The sequence below is a fragment of the Pelobates fuscus genome, chromosome 3 (assembly GCF_036172605.1).
Source record: "Pelobates fuscus isolate aPelFus1 chromosome 3, aPelFus1.pri, whole genome shotgun sequence".
NCBI classification, from domain to species: Eukaryota; Metazoa; Chordata; class Amphibia; order Anura; family Pelobatidae; genus Pelobates; species Pelobates fuscus.
In genome coordinates, this window is record NC_086319.1 from 117,862,897 (window position 1) to 117,885,663 (window position 22,767).

Below are 22,767 nucleotides of genomic sequence, written 5' to 3' on the forward strand. Positions count from 1 at the left end.
AAAATTTTTAGCTATTGGGACACCGCAGTGTAAGGTACCCGGCCGAAATTTCTTTGCACAAAAGGCAATCCCCAACCTGTACTCGATTGTGCAAAAGGAAGTAATGGCATGTCTGGCACACAGTGTTGGGGCAAGGGTCCATTTGACCACTGATACCTGGTCTGCAAAGCATGTCAGGGCAGGTATATCACCTACACTGCGCATTGGGTAAACCTGCTGACGGCTGCCAAGCATGGAATGCGTGGCTCTGCAGAGGAGTTGGTGACACCGCCATGACTTGCAGGCAGGCCTGCTGCCACTTCCTCTACTCCTCCTACTCCATCCTCTTCCATAACCTCCTCGGCTGAGTCCTCTTCTGCTGCTGCGTCTTGCTCCACATAAACTGCACCCCCCCAGCTCCCCAGGTACTATTCCACATCCCGGATACGGCAGTGTCACGCCGTCTTGGGGTTGACTTGCCTGAAAGCAGAGAGTCACACCGGACCAGCACTCCTGTCTGCCCTGAACGCACAGGTGGATCAGTGGCTGACTCTGCAGCAACTGGAGATCATCAAAGTGGTTTGTGACAACGGAAGAAATTTGTTGGCTGCATTGAATTTAGGCAAGTTGACACATGTGCCGTGCATGGCACATGTGTGTAATCTGATCGTACAACGCTTTGTGCTTAAGTACCCAGGCTTACAGGACATCCTGAAGCAGGCCAGGAAGGTGTGTGGCCATTTCAGGCATTCCTACACGGCCACGGCGCACTTTTCAGATATCCAGTGGCGAAACAACATGCCAGTGAGGTGCTTGATTTGCGACAGCCCGACACGTTGGAATTCAACACTCCTAATGTTCGACAGCCTGCTCCAACAAGAAAAAGCCGTTAACGAGTATTTGTATGACCAGACAGCCTCTGCGGAGCTGGGAATTTTTTTGCCACGTTACTGGATGCTCATGCGCAATGCCTGTAGGCTCATGCGTCCTTTTGAGGAGGTAACAAACCTAGTCAGTCGCACCGAAGGCACCATCAGCGACATCATACCATTTGTTTTCTTCCTGGAGCGTGCCCTGCGAAGAATGCTGGATCAGGCGTGAAGAGGAATGCTGGATGAGCGTGAAGAGGAAGAGTTGTGGTCACCATCACCACCAGAAACAGCCTTATCAGCATCGCTTGCTGGACCTGCAGCAACGCTGGAAGAGGATTGTGAGGAAGAGAAGTTAGAGGAGGAATGTGGCTTTGAGGAGGAGGAGGAAGACCAACCACAACAGGCATCCCAGGGTGCTCGTTGTCACCTATCTGGTACCGGTGGTGTTATACGTGGCTGGGGGGAAGAACATACCTTCAGTGAGATCACTGAGGACGAGGAACGGGACATGAGTAGCTCAGCATCCAACCTTGTGCAAATGGGGTATTTAATGCTGTCGTGCCTGTTGAGGTACCCTCATATAAAAAAGCTGAAGGAGAACGACCTGTACTGGGTGTCCACGCTACTAGCCCCCTGGTATAAGCAGAAAGTGGCTGAAATGTTACCAAATTACCGCAAATCGGAAAGGATGCAGCAGTTCCAAAATCAATTAAAAAGTATGCTTTACACAGCGTATAAGGGTGATGTCACAGCACAACGGGAATCTAACAGGGGAAGAGGTGAAAGTAATACTCCTCCTCCCACAACCACGCCGGCAAGGACAGGACGCTTTACACATGTGTTGTTGATGGAGGACATGCGGAGCTTTTTAAGTCCTACGCATCGCCACAGCCCTTCGGGGTCCACCCTCAGAGAACGACTCGACCATCAGGTAGCAGACTACCTTGTCTTAACTGCAGACTCGACAGACAGGTAGCAGACTACCTCGCCTTAACTGCACTCTGAGGAGCGATGAACCCCTTGACTACTGGGTGTGCAGGCTTGACATGTGGCCTGAGCTATCCCAATTTGCGATAGAACTTCTGGCCTGCCCCTATTCAAGTGTCCTGTCAGAAAGGACCTTCAATGCAGCAGGAGGTATTGTCAATGAGAAGAGAAGTCGCCTAGGTCAAAAAAGTCTAGATTACCTCACCTTTATTAAGATGAATGAGGGATGGATCCCGAAGGGACTGACAGTGGGCAATACATTCTACTAAAAAAGGCCTGATGAGGGGGACTACTTAACACACCACTCCTATCTGGTGGCACATTAGATTACACGCGCAGTGCCCCACATTTGAAGTAGGAGGACCAACTGATAGGAAGAGTACTACTTAACACACCTTATAATAACGCAGAGAGAGGCACCACAGAGAGAGGAGTCTGAAGAAGAGGAGTCAGAGGAGGAAGGTGGCTTTGAGGAGGTGGAAGACCAAACACAGCAGGCGTCCCAAGGGGCTTTTTGTCACCTTTCGAGTACCCCTGGTGTTGTATGTGGCTGGGTGGAGGAAGAAACCTTCAATGACATCAGTGAGGACAAGGAACGGGACATGGCTAGCTTGGTATCCAACCTTGTGCAAATGGGGAGTTTGCGGTTGTGCAAATGGACTATAGGCACCCAGACCACTATAGCTCATTGAAGTGGTCTGGGTGCAGTGTCCGTCCTTCCCCTTAGTCCTACAATGTTTACATTGCAGTACTAAGACAGCCTCTAGTGGCTGCCTACCAGACAACCACTAGAGGTGTTTCTGTGAGTTTACTAGATACTAGGTCCCCTAAATGACACTACACATTTGCATGAGGACATCCATAGTCAGTGAAGCAATGGTTTCCTATGGGGAGGGTACATATGCGCTTGTGTCCGAGCATGCACTTTAAGTCCCCTTGTTGGATAACGTAGCAGGAGGTACAGTGCCAACCCATTGCCAAAGGACATTGGTGCTGGAATCAGGTAACTAATTAAAAGGATTTACACATGTTATTCACCATGGGGGGAGGGGGTACAAGGGAGTTGGTGGAATGCAGTAAGGACACCCTAAAGTGCATCATAGTGTTAGAATTACAAATGTATACAACTTTAGGACTTTACACCAGCACTATTGTTTATCTTATCGGTAGAAAGTTCTGCTTACTGTACAATAGGCAAAGTGTTAAAATAAATAAAAATGATCTGCCTCCTGTAATTTAATAAAAACTGTGAACACTGGGATATGTTACCATGTAATAGTATCCTAACTATTTTTTAATAGTCAAGAGGCATATCATGTTTTGTGTACATATTCACTAGGAAAAAATGTGGTTGAATTTATTTAAAGTGAAGTAGGGTTGCATGTTAGATCATAGCATACATTCTCTCCCTATCAAGAAAAGCAAACTTTCCTAAATATATTTTTGCATTTTTAGTCATATAATACATAGTATAACATTTTGTTTCAATTGTCCTTTGAAATATCTACAATAGAATAAGGCACTTTTATAGAGTTTATCAAAAGTGCTTCAAACTGGTTTTTTTTTGCCTTCTTTTGGATCAACAGCAATGAACTTGATGGACGCAAGTCTCTTTTCAGCTATGTAACTATGTAACTATGTAAAATGTATTTATTTTTACAAAAAATATAAATAAAACAACTATCTCTAAAAAAAATAGTAATTAAAAAAGATGCCTCCACACCTCGGATGGTACACAACATGTATGTATAATTGGAATTCATAATTGGAATTCAGCTCTATAGGGGTCAGAAATGTAGGACAATTAGAGTTGAAAGTGTTTTATAAAGAACATTTTGTCAACACCTATCTTCATTGTATGGCACTAACTATAATATAGCCACAGATGCTTTGGAAGATTATCTTCTAGCACATATTTTAAAAATCACTAGTGATGCTCGAATTGTTGATAATGACTGTCATTATCATTTTAGCACAGTCTGGCACAAAAACATGAAAGATATTGCTGGATTTCAAAGAAAATAATTATAATATAAACAAAAGATTTCATGAAGGATTAAATTGGCAAGTTGAATAATTAAATTAATATGACAATAATAATGTTAATGATTAAAAACATTAGCTTGAATAAAGCACAATGCAAACTGCTTCTACCAAATGTGTTTGAAAAGTGACCTTCAAAACAGGATTTTACTATTTCTGACACTAATTGAATCTGACACTACAATGCAGTAGAAGGACAAGTCCAATACTGCAAACAATTTTAAACTTTATTATCTGTAATATTTGCATATGGAGGTGCTGAATTACACCTCTTTCAGAAAAGGCCCAGACTTGGCAGGTAATGACTTCCTGATTATCTGTCTTTGAATGATGAATGAAATGAATATGTAGCTATCAAACAGAATATTAAATGAGCAACTTACAGTGTGCAGCCTTACAATATAATTTTATTTGTTTACTAGTATTGCATAAAAGAAATGTGTACGAAACAAAAAAATATGAGCATTTGCCTAGAATAAGACCACACTCTCCTTATATAATATATTTCCATGGTAGGATTAATAATTGATTAATAATCAATGTTGCCCCAAACACAAATATTTGTGTTTGGGGCAACAATGATTATGATATGAAGTAAGATTGTTGTTAGCAAACCTGTGATAGGAAAAAGTCGGTTGAGGTGTGCCAAAACCGATGTTTGCTGAAGGCCAGTAAATAAAGTGGGCAAAATGTAATACATATTATGCTCAAAATGCTCAATACATTTATTGAGTAAAGAATATAATACAACATAAGTACATTAAGATTACATTTTAACGAATGCCCTTCGTATTCCCTGTACTGGTTGGGGTATGTATATTGCATATGCTGATGACTTCCAGCGACCTAGAGCTTGATGCCGTAGATGCAGCCCCAATCCTAAACGAGTGTCCTGAATAAAGGATAGGGTTCATACTGAGCCTTGTTAACAATAACCAAAATTATAACATGAACTTAGAGGTAGTGAGGATAGCCCCGTGAAGTGACAGTAGTGGAAGAGATGTGATATTAGGTACGGTAAGAAGGTAAGAATCGAAAACCTTCACTGGCACCATGTATTATTTGTGGGATAGTATGGAATGTGGATGGGTTGACCAAGTTGACTCATTTTGGTCATGTACAGAGTCAGTATGTAATGATCTTGATGTTTAATTAGGTAGGAGCTTCAAAGGCAACCTTGTGCGTTGTGTTGGCTACTAATGGTAATTCTATTGGCCTCAGGAAGCTGTAAAAGGCCAGGTAAATAGCGGTTTTAATGACAGAGTTAGTGAGGGATTCAAAGGGGCTGAATCTAGCAAATCAGATGCAATTTGGATACCCCTAAGTATAGTCTTATTGGATAGGATGAAAGGAAACTGGCGTTGTTGGAAAGTAGAGAAATATGTGATGTTGGATGCCAGTCAGGCGTAGCTTGATGGTATAGTGAGATAGCCTAAATTGAACGTGGCAAAAAAAGTAGCGAACACAACCAGAGACATAATAACCAACATTATGTAATGAAGGACCACTTACCTGTGACGTGAATAGTAATGGAAAGACATGGTGACAGCAATTGCTGGGAGACCACTAAAGGCACAACTTGAAATACCTTAGAACCTGGAGGAGTAATACAGTGTACATTGAACACCAGACACGTGAGCCTTACCAGGGCTAATGAAATAGTTGTAAACATCTAAGTGACAACCAACATATACCTTGCAAACAATTGAGGGATAATATGAGCGACTTAGACTAAACCAGGTGGCATGAATAAGAAAATACCAGCATATGACGTCAACCATAAATTAATAGTATTAAGGCATATAGCAAAACTCTAATAATGCAGAAACTGTGGAAAGTCACATGTATAAGCCCCTGTTGCCTAAAATAATGGGATAGCCCAGAGACAGATGAAAGTAGTGATGAATGTAGATAAGTATTAATATAGCGAGGGCCAAGTTGACACGTCAACTTATACAGGGGAACTAATAGAGTAGAAAGTGTTGAGAACCGGAAAAGTGTCAATACGGAAGAAAACCAAAATATTTGCATAGGTAACTAGTATCAGTATCAACAAGAATATACAATGAAAAGTATCTACAAGGACCATAACGGTGGACAACTCAAGCAAACAAGAGTATGAGAAGCCAACCGACAACCCGTAATTAGTATAACTAAACCAAAGTAAACCTTTTTTAGCTGATAAGTCCCATGAGGGTTGTAGTTAATGTAAGTACAGGGAATGTATATACAAGTTACAAGACGATGTAAGCGTGCAAACCAGGTGGGCAGAGCCAAGTTCAGACGCGAAAAACAAACAGCAGCAACACAGCAGCGATACAGCCTGTAATTTGGACTCCACTGATCGGAACTTCGTCTAGCTTATTCGCATGAGGCATCTCCCAGTGTGGGAAGGTGTGCTTGTGAGTAATGGGCAAATACATCGTTCTACTCACCATTTACTCTAGTAAGCAGTAACTTGTTTTCTGTTGCCTTAGTGTGTTTACACTCTGTTTTTAACATACCCTTTGTTGTTAATTACTTTTTATTGTTTGTTAATAAATTGTCATTTAATTATTCAGCCTATCAGTATATATATTGTATGTGATTATTAATATTATCTGTACAAGTGCAATACTATTACTATCCATACAGATCTGCACTATCATTATTTTGAATTCCCTCTTTTTGCATGTACCATATTAGTTGATTACGTGATTGCCATCTACTGAGAAGTATAACTATTCTCTCATCCTTTATGTTTGAATGCATGTGGGAAGGGGCTTATCACTTTAATTTCGCTCAACTTCTTGAGAATTTTTGTTTCAGATGCTTTTTGTAATGTGGTGAAGGGGACACATTGAAGTGTTGTAGCTGACATATATAATATCCTCCCTAAATAGGCTTTTGTATTCCTTTTAGCACTACGATATTCTCTATCTTTTAGTATGTACAAGTTGGTTTATATTTGTGACAAAAAACAAAATCCCATGGAGAGACAAAATTATATTTACATAAAGCCAGGTGCAAACCATATAAACACTCCCGCAAGTGTTTAAATATCAAACCATATATAATATAGAATGCACATTATAACAACTTCAATCCTTAAGTACAATAAGACTTTAATCAGTAGAAAAATCACAATGCCAGACAAAAAAAACAATAATAAACAAAGTAACAGAAATAGAGGCAAACAGTAATACAAAAGTAATATGCCAAAAATCTTACAAGCCCAAGGCAGAAACACAAGTCACCAACTCCCCCAACGTTTCGGCACCAACTGTTCCCATGTGTCTGCTTATAAAGCCCTCATACAGCTGATGGCCATCACCATAAAACTGTCACCACCCCCGGAAGTGACATCATCACCTCAGGTACTGGTACCATATCCCAAGTGAATATATAGAAAAGCATAACATACAATTATTAAACATAATAATTTGTGTGTGTAGAATGAAGCATTTAGGTAAAGGCTAATTATTATCTCTGTGTTGATCATTGCCGCACATGTGCCCTATATGGCGCGTAATATCGCCATCTTGCTCATTGGCAGCACATTAACCTCGCATGCGCCTTCTAACGTCTGCCACGCATGCGCACAAACGTACTCAGCCCGTGCATGTGCAATATGCTCTCTATTGAGCTACACGCTCATTACGAGCGATCTACTGCCGTGATAAAAAGAATGGGCAAATCAGCTAATCACGCCATGGTTATATACACATACAAGAATATCATATAACTACTGGTAAAAAATATGTCATTCCAATATAACCACTCCTAGGATAATATATAGACATATAAACAGAGTAAATATGTAGGGCTAAAGAAATAAATAATGATAAAAAAAAAAAAAAAAAAACTTATGCTGCTGGATACACCATATATCTATAGTGCCACGCGTATTCATATTTTTGCTTAACCATTATGTCAAGATAAATTCCGGTCTTACATAAGAAAAAACTCACAGGCTTATAACATATGAAAAATGCATCCCTGAAAAAGACAATCCATGTATCTACACAAGTAACAAGATAGGGGCATACATAGTGGCATACTCATATATACAAGATATATTACTATAAAACAGACATGAAAAAGTTTTTCATTCAGAAGACATTAATCAGTGTATAGTGGTAGAATATAACTTGACCAAGACATTCCACCTGTAATGGAGCTCCCTGTACCCTGGCTGGGTACCTCCGCCAAGGACCACTTCCTAGCTGGTGCCGAGGACCATAAACACCGCACCAAACACCATAAGCACTGTAGAACCCATGAACCGCCGAAGCTTGGTTGGGGTCTCACCATCCTTTACCCATCCTGGACCTAAGCTTCCAGTGGGTGAACCTCTCCTCCTAGAGAGTGTAGCTGTGAAGCTCTTACAAGAGCTAGTAGTGATAGCTTTATAGCAGTTTCCCTAATAAGAGACAAGACTCCACAGCTGGCACTTTATGCAAGTCCCCAAGCAAGGTATATGCCCACATGGACCTTGTGGGGGACAGGGACATAAAGCTGACAAACCAATCAGAACAGTAGTTTACTGTACGAAACTCCCATAACACACATACAATCCTGTGATATAATTAGGGCAGATAATGTATTAACTTAATTATCCCCAGGCAAAAAAAAAAAAACCACACATTTATATAAAGTCCACTTATATAAAGTCCATTTATATATAAGTACCCCAAAACACAACATATCCCCATAATTTTACATCTCCTAATAGCCCTGATCTGGGTGAACGACATATCCAAAAATCACCCAGATCAGAAAAGGGGTTCAGGAAATTCATTGAAGCCTCTTTTTGACCGACCACACGCATGGTTTCATGCCCAAAACAGTTCCAGAGAATCGAGGCTTGCGGCTGGTCTAATTTGGTAATTTGCAAACGAGTCAATAGTCTTACCCTGGAGCTTGTTCCCTTCATCTAGATGAATGGTCTCACCGAACAGTGCCTTTCTAAGCTGAATAGATAGGAACGCAGGTGATGATGGAAGTTCAGCGGTGTTCGGGAGTTTCTGTATCCAATTTCAGTTCCATGAGATTCATGCCCAAACACTTCTGCCTGCGTTCATGAAAACAAGATGGCCGCCACCTCGTGGTTGTTCATAGGAATCACGGCCACCCAGACGAACAATTAGAACACTGTGGTGAGAAACATTCCAAGTTGTTAATAGGTGTTAACAAGCTCCAGGGTGGTCTCTGTTCATGCGATTGTTCGGAAAACTAACCATATAGTCCCAAATGCAACAGAGCCTGTTTAAAGTATATTAGCCAGTTCTATTGCAGGGGCCAAAGTCACAAGGTAAAAGGCTGGCAAGTATTCCCCTTCAAAAATGAGTGGCGAGGTCACTTTCGCTACATATCTCCCTCTCTAAGGGGAGGCTAACCAGGTACCTGACCTCCTCTCAGTCAGTGCCTGAGTTAGTCGACTAGCCCACCCCTAAGTAAATACTGGTACTCCTGGATTCTTGGTTGCTCTCCGGCTGGTAGTTAATGTTACTTGGTGGGCAGAGACCAGCAGTGCTCTGCCCCACAGCCAGCGTTACAGCTGGGTAATTGAGGGGGATGCCTTTTCCAGGACTAAGGACAGGAGGAGGGCAGAGGCCAACTGTGCTCTGCCCTGGTGCCAGCGCTTCTGCTTGGGGGACTAGTACAAAGTCCTGCCCTTTAACAAGGGGACAGGTAGGGCAGAGGCCAGTTCTTCTGCTCGAGTGGGGTCAGCGAGTAATACCCCCAGAACCCCCAGAGCCTGTTTGAAGTATATTAGAAAGTTCTATTGCAGGGGCCATAGTCACAAGGGTAAAAGGCTGGCAAGTAGTCCCCTCTAAAAATCAGTGGCGAGGTCACTTTCAGCACACCACCCAATGTCACAAGCTATGTCATCAACACCATTGTCCAAGCGATCACTGTACAATCAATCTATAAAAGATAACATGGTGTAATAAAATAAAGATACAGACCATACGCAGGTAGAGTCTAATATGATACCATAACTATAAAAAATGAGACATATATTTCTCTTCATTGAGACCCTTGCGATATTACGCTTGCAATTCGTATATGTAATACAATTAATGTTGTTTTAACATCATGACTCTTGAAACAACCCTTTTAGTGGGTCTGACCTGCAAAATCATGTATCGTAATTGGGAAAAGTTTTCTTTCAGCAAAATGTCGAGCCACCGGATAATGCATCTTATTAGTCTATATGCCACTTTTATGATCCTTGTGGTGAAAGTATGTGTAGTTTCACCCACATATGCTAACCCACACGGGCATTTAAGCATATAAACCACAAATTGGGATTGACAGTTGCAATATTCTCGAATCGGGATCTTCCTGCCTGTCCTTGGGTGCATAAAATGATCCCCCCGTGATCCCTCCATTGCAATTAATGCAGTGTCCACAACGATACATACCAGGTATCGCTGAAAGCCAGGTATCCGCTGTGTCCATCCTCCCTTGTAAATCGACATTCTTCATTAAATGATCCCTGAGGCTCTTGTGATGCTTGAATGAAAATAAAGGCCTCTCATTAAAACAAAGACAAGTTTAGAATCCGATTGTAACATTTTCCAGTTCTTATTGATGATATGTCTAATCTCACTAAAGTGAGTAGAGTACGTCATCACACAAGTGATACCTTTACTACCCTCCCTAGTTTTTTTTCTGTAAGAGGGCTTTCCTTGAAAGCAACTTGCTCTATCCTTACATTCAATTACCGCCTCTGTCTCATATCCTCGGGAGGAGAATGCCTTCACCAATTGAAGTTAGTGTCATATTTGATTTCCACAGACACAATTCTACATGCCCTGACAAACTGCCCATATGCAGGTTCCTCGTGAAAAATACAGGGGGAAAAGAATCCGCATGTAAATATGAAACCAGATCTGTGGGTTTTTGGTACAAGTAAAATGATAGGCGACCTTCCCTTACCTGAATGGTAACATCAAGGAAATGCATCTCATGGTAATCGTATTACAACGTAAAAGAAATGGTTACAAACAAAGATACAGATAGGGAGCGCAGACATTTGTGCAATAAGAAATCAAAAATATACTTATTCACATTTGAATGTTCAAAAGGAGTGAGTTCCACCTATTTATAAAGACAGTCCATAGCATAATATTGTTTTTTTTAAATATAAAATTATAAAAAGGTGACAATTTAACACTCACACTTTGCAGAGCCACATATAGTAGGCTCTGACTATAAAGGCACTTCAAAATCCCTTATTACTGTATTCTCTTCACTCCTTAGGATACCACCGCTGGTGCCAGGATGTAGCAGGTTAATAACACAAGTATAGGGTGGGGATTTAAAAACGTTAATGGAAATAAAGTATAATATAAAAAGGGAATTAAAAGTAAATACAAACATCAAACAGTCCAGATAAGTAGCACTGACGCGTTTCGACCCGTCCGGGCTTTCTCAAAGTGCATATTAACCTTCTCGGCTTTCTGGCTCTTATACCCGATCGGCATTTCAATTTGACGCCATTTCGTCCCGTTGACGTTTTCATTTCCGGGTTTCTCACTGCCGTCCATGTATGATGACGTATATCCGCCTACATCCTTATTTCCTTGCGTCTGACGTCATCAATACTGGCGGATCTCGGATGCAACACTGCTGCATTACTTGCTTGGATTTCGCCATGTTTAAAAGCCCTAAGCTGCGTTTTTCAGCTAAAAAGTCCTGACAAAAGTCCTTTATACTTTCTAGCTGCTACTGTTTACTTTCTAGCTGTTTACAAATTACTACCTCATACATTGTATATGTGGTTTTAAATCACCATATACATAATTTTAAGTAACCATATTAAAATAACTAATTATACACTGCTTCATATCACAAAAAACTTATTTAAAACATATTTTTCATACACAAAATTCCAACAAACTTTCTTCAGAACAAAGAAACACCCCATCTTCAATGTCTAGTAATGGTTTGAATTCCATACAATTTAATTCCTCTGGCATCCTTGTCATGGTGTTCTAGGAAATGTAAAGAAACACTGTGATTCCTGAAACCTTTTTTGATGTTGTATATGTGCTCTCGCCCCCTAGTAGCCACACACCTGGATGTTTTTCCCACATACTGTAGGCCACAGGGGCATTCGAGCACACATACAACATTCTTTGTTTTACATCTAATAAATGATTTTGTCTTATGCTCCTTTAAGTTGGAATATGAATGGAAGGACAAAATTGTCTTTTCTTTTATTTCGGATGTTCTAAGCAATAATTAAAACCCTTAAATAAACTTTTCTGAATATTTATAAAATCTTTATCTGTTTTTTTCAATAAAACGAGGTTAAAATTTGTTTAAGATTTTGAGCTCCTCTGAATATAACCCTGGGTTTGTCCCCTATATATGGTAAAATTTCCTTATCCTGCTTTAGTAAATGCCAGTTCTTATTAAGAACACGTTTTAGTTGGACATGATTTTTATTGAAGTTAAAGATCAATGGTATTGCCTCCATTTCCTTTTCATCTTTCCTTTGCTTATATTCTAATATTTCATCCATATTTAATTGACCTATCTCTTCAATTGTTCTATTTAGATCTTCTTCCACATAGCCTTTTTCTAAAAACTGTTCCTTAAGTAAATTAGCTTGAGAGTTATATTTTTACATTTGAGAACAATTTCTCTTTATCCTTAAAAACTGCCCTCTGGGGATATTATCCAACCAACGGCGATAATGGCAGCTTTCTTTCTCAATAAAACTGTTCACGTCGACTTTTTTAAACCTTTTTCTCGTAAAAGAAATGGTGTCCAAATGGCAGTCAAGTACTTGAAAATCATCAAATCCTCCACACTCCCTGTCCAAAAGAAAAAGATATTGTCTATATACCTGAGCCACAACCTCACATATTGTATGAAGTCCTTATCCAGGTATATAAATGCCTCCTCAAAGGCCGCCATAAACGAATTGGCATATGTAGGCGCCACATTCAACCACATTGTTGTTCCCTGTATCTGGAGGTAGTACTTATCCTCAAAAATAAAATAATTCTTATGTAATACCAGTGACAGCAAATCCATAAGGAAATTCCTATATGCCTCACTCATATCCATTCCCTGCATGGTGCCAAATACCGCCTCAATGCCTTCCTCATAGGTGGTATAGAGGTATATAGGCTATTGATATCCATAGTGCACAGTAGGGAACCAGGGAACCATCGGGCACATCTCCCATCATTTCTAACTTGCGGATAAAATCAGTGGTTTCCTGCACAAAAGAGCACATACCACTCACTAAAGGCTGCAAATGTATAGCCACAAATTTGGATAAAGGCTGTTGTACTGACCCACACCCAGAAACAATAGGGCACCCCTATTTTAGCAGGTGCTTGTGGATTTTGGGCAACAAATAAATGAAGGGGATTTTAGGATTATCAACATTGACAAAATTAAAATCCCTCTTCTCAATCAACCCCTCATCCAATGCCTTCCTAGTGATTCCATCAATGATGTCACGAAGCTCACCTGTTGGATTTCCATCAAGGATCCTGTAATTATGCATATAAGAATTGTCAGTCCACCTCTGCTATGTACTTGTGGTTATCCATAATCACCAAGGTGTCTTTTTCTTTGCTGTGTTTTGCTTTATTAGTTGGTGTTGGTGGAAAATGTATGAACATGTATGCACTGGTGGCACTATATATATATATATATATATATATATATATATATATGGTGTATCCAGTAGCATGTCTTTTTGTTTTAAATCATTTATTTATTTAGCCCTGCATATTTACTCTGTTTATATGTCTGTATATTATCCTAGGAGTGCTTATATTGGAATTACATATTTTTGACCAGTAGTTATATGATATTCTTGTATGTGTATATAACCATTAATTAGGATGGCGTGATTGGCTGATTTGCCCGTTCTTATTATCACGGCAGTAGATTGATTGTAATGAGTGTGAGGCTCAGTAGAGATAATATTGCTCATGCGCGGGTTGAGTACATTTGTGCGCATGCGCGCTAGATGTTAGAAGGCGCACGCAAGATTAATATATTGCCAATGAGCAAGATGGTGATATTGCACGCCATATAGGGTGCATGTGCAGCAATGATCAACACAGAGATAATAATTAGCCTTTACCTAATTGCTTCATTCTACACACGCATTATTATTATGTTTAATAATTGTATGTATATGTATATTGTATGTTATGCTTTTCTATATATTCACTTGGGATATTGTACCAGTACCTGAGGTGATGATATCACTTCCGGGGGTGGGGACAATTTCATGCTGATGGCCATCAGCTGTATAAGGGTTTTATAAGCAGACACATGGGAACATGGATACAGGTAGCCGTGATAAAGGCAACCAGTTGATGCCGAAACGTTGGGGGAGTTGTGACTTGTGTTTCTGCCTTGGGGCTTGTAAGATTTTTGGTATAATACTTTTGTATTACTGTTTGCCTCTATTTCTATTAATGTGTGTATTAATGTTTTTTGTCTGGTATTGTGATTTTTCTACTGATTAAAGTCTGATTGTACTTAAGGATTTAAGTTGTTATAGTGTGCATTCTATATTATATATAGTTTATATTTGTGAACCACATGTGTAGGCCCAAGTTGGGCTTGACATGATTGATCCAGTCAATAGCGACACTGAGCCATGTAGGGGGCCAAGACATATAATAGAAGTCGATATGTTCCAGTAAGGAGCCTAATACCGGAAGCTGAAGAAGGCATCGCTGTGAAGCTACGTATTAATGAAATGCTGAAGAGGATAGTAGTGAAATTCACCCTGAAAGAACAAACATACAGTTAGCAGAAACCGATTAAATCAGCCGTGGCAAGCCCGTCATGGCGACTTCTATGAGTGTGAGGTAGGGCCGGCTCAACTTAAAGATGACATGTTTTAGTATAATAATGATGTCACAATGTGTGTGATAGGTGTGGCATCACAACCTATCAATATCCTAATTCACCTATTAGTGTAAAATGTCAATATCCCGTTGGATACCTGAACGTACAGGCGCACGTGATCAATATTGAATTGTGTTATGATTGTATGCATACGGAGGACCCTGCGCGGGTCAGCGTCCGGTTGATGGCATGGTTCGACAACGTATTTCTAGTCATACTAGTATCTAATTTTTTGCCCCTTAGAGGACATGAGTGCTGAGAATGTTGCATGAAGGTTTGTGTTGCTCGAGCAACTCGTGCCTACTCCATCATCAGCATTGTCTGTATTGGTACTCAGTTCCGCTTTCCCAGCCTATGCTGGGAAAGTAACGTTGCATCTGCGTATCTCTGCTGTAATATGAGGAATGGTCCATGACCTGACAGAACCTGATAGATGTCACCTTTTCATGTAGGTGTAGTGGACCAGGCTGGAGTACTGGGGCAATCACATGTCATCACCTTCTTACAGGGATCTGAGATATACTGCAATGTATTAATAAGTAGCTTTGATCAGGATCGTTTTACTGGCTGGCAAAGCAATTCACTCGGTTGGTGACAGGTGAGGCCCTGCTAGTTGCCAAGTGGCTTGAGAGGCTCTATCTATGCTTTGGCACAAGGGGATTTGTTGCCACCAAATGTTGTGGCAGGGTGTTGGCCTCTATCATGAGATAGATTGGGTGTGACATAAGGAAATGGATGTTAGCAAGACAGTGAGAGTACCATTGTACCCCCCATGTACAGACCCCATGACATCCCAGAAAGCCACAGGCTTTATATTCACAGAAAGGAACTGAAGTGTTAAACCATGCAATCATATTTAGGGATCTCAAAATAAGATCAGACATTAAACATAAATATGTTTGTAAGCAAAACTGTAGACTGTGCAGAAATACATATGTTAATATAGACAGAGTGGTCCAAGGCGTATCGTCTATCATAACTCATCTAATATGCCACATCGAAGGTAATACCTGTTTGTGGCATTATGATAATCAGATTGAAGAAATATTACCACTACATAACTGCTAAATAATGATATCCGTATACTAGGTAACTATAAATGTACTACCCAGAACCTAAAACAAGACATTATATTCCTAATCCAAAATCTATAAATGTTTTCAATGAAATGCCCAAAACAAGGTGCCGAATTAACCTGTGGCAGGTTGCCCATTACAGGGCATATGAACACACATTGTAAAGGCATAGTGATGCCAGGAATAGGACATTTGTGTATCCCAATTTGTATCCCGAGTTTCAGGGTGGCTTTGTGGGCTGTGTTGGGATTAATGCGGGTGAAGGTAGGATGTGAATCGGAGAATGGTTGTGGAGTTTGTGTATGTAGCTAAGACATGCTGGTGATGAGATGATAGAGAACCAGATAGTTACGAATAATTAACTAGTTTATAAAATGGTGAAAAGAACAGAAACTGCATATAAACACTTATAAAACATCATATAATACATATGCACTGAGCCCAATAAAACAAGGTGTTGGAAAACGGAATCAAAACGGAAACAGAGGCTTAAGAAAAAGGGAAGAAAAAAAACCAAAAAGGGATGTCTTATATAAAGACCGCCCAGAGGGTAAATACCCAGTCCAATCTCAACAGTAGTGTAGTTGCCAAAAAATAAAAAAGCCTTTATTGAAATCTATTAAAAACCTGGGTTATCAGTGATGGACAGAATAATATAGGGAGAAATATGTATGGTAGGAACAGGGCTAGTCAAGAGCTTAATAGCCAAAAGGAACCCTCACAAAAAACGGAGAGGGGATAGAAGGCAATATGTACCCCAATACATAACTCAGGTAACAAAGCAGTAGGAGAGAACAGGGAAAGGGAGAAACACACACTCCCAACCAAACAGTAGTGCCATGCTAATACCCTATCTCCTATAAAACACCTTTGTGGGTGTTCTAATCTAAATGGTGTCATAACATCTGAAGCCCCAGGTTACACACACATGCTAGAAAAAACATAAATGAAAAGGTGCTCAGAGCAAAGTGTTAAAAACACAGAAGAACCCGACGTACATTTTGGCGTGACCACACGCCGTCCTCAGGGGTATCAGCAGTGAGCAAAAACTGTCCGGGCGGTAAATTTATACCCCCCCCCCCCCCCCCCCCCCCTTTTTCTTGTTAGAGGCTTCAAGAATACCACAGTGTCTGAACAGGCTAGCAGCCGTGATGGCTGTACATAATACATAGTAAAAGGCAGGAGATATAAGAAATACATTAAAAAGATCTACACCTGGAATACTTAGGAGGATGATAAATACTTATGCATACAGAGCTGGTATGGAAGATAAGGGTTGAAAGCAACAGAAAATGCTACAATAATGCCATATCTACTAAACAGTGAATTACCGAACAATTTCGGCCCAATAAGTACCTGAATACACAGAGGGAAGACAAACATTAAAATGTAGGGTGACTAACTGAAATGCATATGATACAGTTGTATGAGTTTGAGGTAATTTAGTAAGAAGATTTAAGACATTTAGAAAATATTCCCCTTTATAGAAAATAAGGTATTTTACATTTATGTGTACCGAGAATGTATATACAAGTTTATATTTTATTTCCTTTACCACATGTATAGGCCCAAGTTTAGGCCTGACATAAATTTAGACATGATTAGAAGTAGGTAGGCACACTTAGTCAGATTTTGATAAGAAAATGGGGGCTTGCTAATTGATTTTTCTTCCCTCCTTTCACTAATTCTGGTATTTGTTTGTCTTTTATTATAATTTTTTTTTTTTTTTTTTTGATGGGCTGTTTATTAAAGTTTGGCACAGATGGTTTTTGGTCAGTCCCAACAGACAATTAGTATTACAAATGCATTTCAAAGCCATTTCATTGTTTTGAGTTGAAGGTTAAAAAGGAGGCTAATATTGACCGTTTCTATGTGGAATTTGTAACTTGCAATCGGGTATCACAGTGCTAAAACGGGAAAATGTATTCCTGCAATGTTTGATACACAGTTGAAGGTAAAACAATTATTCACATATTTGCATGCTGACATAAAGTACATAGCCTAAACTGTCATTAATAGCCCCATGTACATTCCTCCATCATACCTTACAACTGCCAATAGGCTTGTTCTTGTTCTGGTAAGTTTGACTGGTTTCACTGAACAATGTTTCCTGAAATTGACATTTTTTTGGGATGTCCAATTCTCAGCTGAACATTGTTTATGGAAAATTCTTTGCACATTATTTCCCCCAAAAAATGTTAAAACTGTGCATATTAGTGTGCTGTGATACAAAAATGAGGTTACTTCCACATGCTGCCAAAAATACATAAATGGGGGAACCCAGGAAGACCCATATTATCTGGAGTTGGAACACTAACTGAAGACATCTCTGGCTAAGTGGAAAATATCATTAAACATTTGGAACGACAACTACTATTAAGACACCAAAATGAGCAAGCTGACATTAGGCTAATATCAGGAGTTATTTTGTAAACCATTGACATAAAAACCCTGTACACTAATATCAATCACATTGATGGCCTGGTAGCATGTAAATTATTCATAGATCCAGACAACCTACCTACCCACAGAGAGCATTTGTGGTCCAAAGTTTAGAGTAGCATTTGACAGGTAATAAGTCTTTGTAGTTATTATTATTATTATTTTTTTTTGTTGAAGGTAAATATTATAACTTGTATTGGGAGATTTGTCATACATTTTTTTTAAAGGAATTTTTTTTAAAATAGTAAAAAGTAAGAGTTACTGGTGTGATATATTGGGATTTGATTTTAAAAAATGTAATGTCCTGAAGTGGAAAATCGTCATGTAATGTGGTTTCAACAGGATGGAGCTACTGCCCATACAGCCAGGATGGTAATGGACCTCCTGAGACAACTGTATGGTGAGGGGATATTAAAAAATTCCAAGGTTAACTGGCCGCCACGTTCACCCAACCTTTCAGCTCCCGATTACTTCCTGTGGGGATATCTGAAGGAGCAAGTGCACGTACAAACCACATGCATATTAACAGTTCAAGGATAATATCCATCGAGAAATAGAGCAATAGATTCTCAAGCATTAACTAATGTTATGAACAATGCAATTGAAAGAGCCTGATTTTTCAAGGCGGCAAATTATGTAATCTTCCATACCTAGTCAAACAAATCTCTGTACATTAATCATTCATTGTATGTAATATCTTTGAAATGGGTTAATCAATAAAAAGTAATTAACTCCTCAAACCCCACTCTGAATTTTGTCCCACCCTTACAAATACCTGAGTTGATGCTCACACAGACAAATATTTCTCATTTGGGAACGATATATATTTACAATAGACTGGGAATGCCATTAAGACAAAGTTTTCACTCCAATATGCAATTTTATTTATGGCAAAAATTGAAAATAGCTTCCTATGGATCTGTAATATCAAACCCAAGGCCTGTGTCTGCTACATTGATGATACATTGATAATTTCGACCTTAGGCATATAAAGTCTCCACCAGTTCCATGAAAAGTTTAATAATTATCACTTGACAATCAAACTCAGCCTTAACCACTCTACTCCACGTGTTTATTTTTTTTAGATGCCATATTCTAGATAAAATATAGTACAATGCAGACATCCCTAAACCACAAATCCACTGACTAACCTTCAAACCTCTATAATGACAGCTTTCATCTCATACACAACAAACACTCCATCATTTACAGCCAAGCAATAGTACAGCCCTGAGACACAATTCCATCCATGAGTGAAACTGAAAAACAAAATATTTAATCTTTGTGACACTAAAATAGAATTTGCATAATAATTTGGAACAATTATTTTTGGAATAATTTGGAATAATTTTGGAATAATTCGGTGTATATGTTGTGTTATATAAGTGTCACAATCACAAGCTCAGAGCCAAAGTATGCACTTGGCTCAAGTGTTTAGAAGAAGGATAAGGACCTCCTGAAATGTTCCTACTGCACTATTAAGAATTGCACAACTTTATACATAGAGAAATTCCCACAGCACAGAACTGTAGGATACAAGCAAGGTAAGTATAGGCATAAATGCACTCATTTGGTTCCAGATAACTAGTTTGCACATCAAACTATTGCAGGAACAAGACAGGGGGCCCCAGGGGAATTGAGTACTGGGTAAAGAGGATTGATGGTGGGGCAGCTACTCTGCTCAGGGCCCGCTTTCCCCACCCTGTTTGCCTTATCTAAGTTCTACCTCCTCATCCCCTCCTTATCTTTCTTTCTTACTGACCTTTTCTTCTCCTCTCACTTTATGACTACAATTTGACACTTCCTATAGACTTCTCTCTGGGTTGGAGCAGAGGAGATGGTATCAATTATAAATTCCTGGAAGTCATTTGCTATACCTAGTTGGACCAGACCCACCTTCATTTACATCTGAATTATGCTAAGTACGCACATATGGGTAGCGGGATCCTTTCACATGGTTTATACCGTCCAGGCGCATCACAGCTGAGCTCTGTTATAGCTCATCCCCATGTGAGTGGACTGTGTATAGCTTTATTTGACCTTTCTTGTTTATTTACTGTATTGCACTATTATGTTTTGCTTTTTATTTTGAGGTTACCATCCACTGTCAAAATTTCCATCGAATATATGTATGTATAATTTTTTATACTAATACCTCTAGGCGCGGTATACACTCCTCTCTTCCGATGACTACAATTTGACACTTCCTATAGACTTCTCTCTGGGTTGGAGCAGAGGAGATGGTATCAATTATAAATTCCTGGAAGTCATTTGCTATACCTAGTTGGACCAGACCCACCTTCATTTACATCTGAATTATGCTAAGTACGCACATATGGGTAGCGGGATCCTTTCACATGGTACCCCCCCCCACATTGTGCCATTGTGGGGAGAATTCTTTGCTAATTAAAGGGAAGGCTGTAAACCACAGTGGTCTCACTGGCAGACTGCCTGCCAGAACAAAATTTTAATTTGCCATGCTTCTAATCTTACTCTGATTGAGGTATGCTATTCATCGTATTGCGTTTGAACTATAACTGGCACTTTGTAATGCTTTTACAATAGAGACCTGCATGTCTTGAGAAGTTTCTTTTTCCTGCTGTACTCCGACAAGAATTATTGCACAAGTATTCAGGAATCTCGTGCCATAAATGTTAATTAAAATAGCAGATATTAAAAATCAATATGTAACTGTATTTACTCAATTCTAATGCGCCATCGAATCTAATGTGCACCTCAGTTTTTGAAACTTGCAAGCTGAAAAACTGTTTTTTGCTGGCAAATGTCATGCACATTTATACAAGATACTATTATAAAACATTGTGCTACAATGAAAATTGTTTATTGCCATATACCATAGTAACATTTATGGTATTTCTATTTTAGTGTTACATGTTAGGTTTATTCTTTCTTAAGCTCTTTTTTCATTAACAAAATTAGCCTGCGTGAATTCACCAGAATAAAATTGGCATGTGTGAATTTTGCCTGTATGAATTCTCATGTGTTAATTCACCAGTTTTAATTTGTCTCGGTAAATTTGCCTGTTTGAATTCTCCAGTTTAAATTCACCAGTTTGAATTTCCTTGTGTAAATTTGACAGAATGCAAATCGCCGGAAAATGTCGTATTTTGCCCAGAATGTAATGCACCATCTAATCTAATGCACATAAAAATTTTGGAAACTTATTTTTTTTTTAAAAAGGTGCACTTTAGATTCGAGTAAATACGGTATATAAAAACAAAAAGTTGGGGGGCGGAGCCTAACACCGTACCGGAGCAGTCGCCATTGCTCAGAGCTCCGACAAAATTTTTCTAAAATCCACTGACATCGGGGCCATACAACGAGCCCGGTGATCCCCAACAGCGACGCAGCACTCAGACCACCCCTCCAGTAAAGCTGATGCCGTTCTTTTCCACACCCGGCACGAAAACTCGTAAACGAGGCGGTAAGGCCTACCGCGCGGGCGGACGATACGGAGAGCGGGAGGAGAGGGACTGGCCGTGGCAAATCTCTGCCTTTGGGGATCTGCAGTCATACCAGCCTAGAGAAGGTGAGATGGGACGGAAAACCCCAAAACCGACCCCGGCCGCCGTGAAACCGCGGCTGGACATCAGCCAAATGCTGCAAACACCCAGGGCATCGCAAGCTCCCACCCCCTGTGGGGCCTCACCAGTGCCCTCAGACGAAGAACCCACATATAACAGCCCCTCACCTGACCCCCGTGGCCCAGAACCTTCACTGGAACCAAAGGACTGTACCCCTGCCACGAAAGGGGATATTCAAAGCATGCTGGCAGGCCTCCAACATAATCTCAAACTAATGTGGGAAGCGGATCTGGCAGCACTCAACACAAAAGTCCAAACAGTGACCGCACGCACTCAGGCCACGGAAGGGGCCATAACAGACTTGACACACAGCATCCACACAATGGGCGACAAGATCCAGCAAATACAAACTGCCCAGGACAATCTTGCTAACCACGTCCACCTTCTGGACGACAGGAGCCGGCGGAAAAATATAAAGATCAGAGGGGTACTAGAATCTGTGCCACTGGAGGAACTGCCTCATTATGTTAGACGCCTAGTAACCGAGATAATGCCGACAAAACAGGCTAAATCTTTTCAATTTGATGGGGTGTACAGAATCTCCAAGTCGCCGCAGGCACCCAACACAGCATCCCGAGACATCATACTCAGATGCCAAACGATGTCAGATAAACTAGGGCTATTGGCTGCACTTCGGGGCAAGACCCCATTGGAGTTTGAATCATGTCGTCTTTCATTCTTCCAAGACCTAAGCAGAGCCACGCTCCTCTGGCGCAGGGACATGCAAACGGTTACTAAACCGCTACATACCGCTGGAATAACATACAAATGGGCAACCCCCAGAACTTTGTGGGTGACTGCAAATGGAGAACAACACAAAGCCACGAACCCCCAGGAAGGCCAAAGTATACTGGACTTTTTAGGACTCCCACGCCAGAG